General features: G+C 46.4%; 1 pseudogene; it reads right to left on the bottom strand.

The window, feature by feature from the left end:
- Positions 1-222: 222 nt before the first annotated feature.
- On the bottom strand, positions 223-341 carry LOC146025371 (5S ribosomal RNA; annotated as a pseudogene).
- Between the last annotated feature and the right edge of the window lie 1219 nt (positions 342-1560).

Here is a 1560-nt window from a genome sequence, read left to right as displayed (position 1 = left end):
GATTACCAATGATTATAGGCAGTGAAATGATTCAATTCCCCTAGGTATGAAAAATCTTGTGCTTGATAGCATCTGGTAATACACCTAGTATTGGTAGTATGGGGAAAAAGAAAAAAGATGTCACAGCCTCTATATGTGTTAATAATTTCTTTAATAGACACTCTCTCTGGCAGTCATGTTACAGGTGTTTGTTTGATACGGCGGCTTAAACCCCTAGTTTTAATATTGCCACACCTGGGCTTCCCCAGGGGTCTCCCACCTGGGTACTGTCCTGGCCCTCCACTGCTTGGCTTCCAAGTTCGGGGAGGGTTTGGGCAGACCAGTGGGGTATGGTGGCAGTATATTAGGGTTTGGTATCTGATCACAAATAACCTGTTGGGCTGCAAAGGGAGGTGGCTCAGCAGGCGCAGCACCTGAGTCACACTGTCTCTGAAAAAACAATAATTAAATAATTATTTTTAATTTTTAATTTTTGTGATAGTGCTAATATTAATGCAAAAAAGGGGGGTTGGTTATTGAGTGCTATAACTGCTGGGGAGTAAAAAAACCCGAAAGGAGCAGTTCTGTGTGTTACACAAAACTGAAGGAGACAGTCAGCATCAGAGATGGTAGCACAATTAATAATTAGCAATTTAAGTTGTCACCAAATAATTAAGCAGCTGCGGAGAGATAGTGGCGTCAGACAGACATTATACAATTCCTGTATTTCATTGGATACATTAGATCTCCATGGGATACAAAGTAACAAAGTAACTGTGTCTGATCACTCATCTATAATAGTTGCAAGTTGCTTTTTTTGTAACGATATACACGCTGTGATGACAGACAATCTGTGCACAATATCAGAATTGCTGAACGCAGTCGTGGACGTCCACATCTTTTGATGGTCGGTGACCGTGGAAAGATGTGGGTAGATGGGGGGATGGGGTGAGGCTAAAATGATGCAAATTGCACCATTTTAGCTTCACCCCCTCTGTGCAGATGCTTCTACCGGGGAGGAGCATGAAAACGTAGGTAAGTAATCTCCACACAGGAGAATGAACAAGGAGACATTTGTAAAATGCAAGATACATTATCATACCTCCCAACTTTCAGGTCATCCGAGGAGGGACACTTAGGGGGCGTGGCATGCCGTGGGAGGGGGCGTCACCTATAGGCTCAGCCCAGGCAGGAGGCACAGTGATTACAGCCCGCAGTGTACCGCGGGCGGGGGAGGTTGCCACGGGAGGTATAAACAGTCATTATATCCCGCGGCAACCTCCCCCACCCGCGGGACACTGCGGGCTGCAGGTGGAACGCCGGGACAGGCCCTGATAATCGAGACTGTCCCGGCAATATCGGGATGGTTGGGAGGTATGCATTGTACACACAGGTGTATTAGAGGCAATATGTAAACTATCGGATCCAGGGTCATAGCAGGGGAATTATATCCTGTGTGGGCCCTGCCCTGGACATGGGACATTAGAACATTACAATTGAGCTTGTGTCCACTGAGATCAAGAAGAAGCAGGTGGGTGGCTCTGCAGCAACTATACAGGCTGTCGTTCCAGCACCATGCAA

This window comes from Crinia signifera, chromosome 7 (genome assembly GCF_055691185.1).
Source record: "Crinia signifera chromosome 7, ASM5569118v1, whole genome shotgun sequence".
Lineage (NCBI taxonomy): Eukaryota > Metazoa > Chordata > Amphibia > Anura > Myobatrachidae > Crinia > Crinia signifera.
This window is presented reverse-complemented; position numbering and strand designations above follow the sequence as displayed.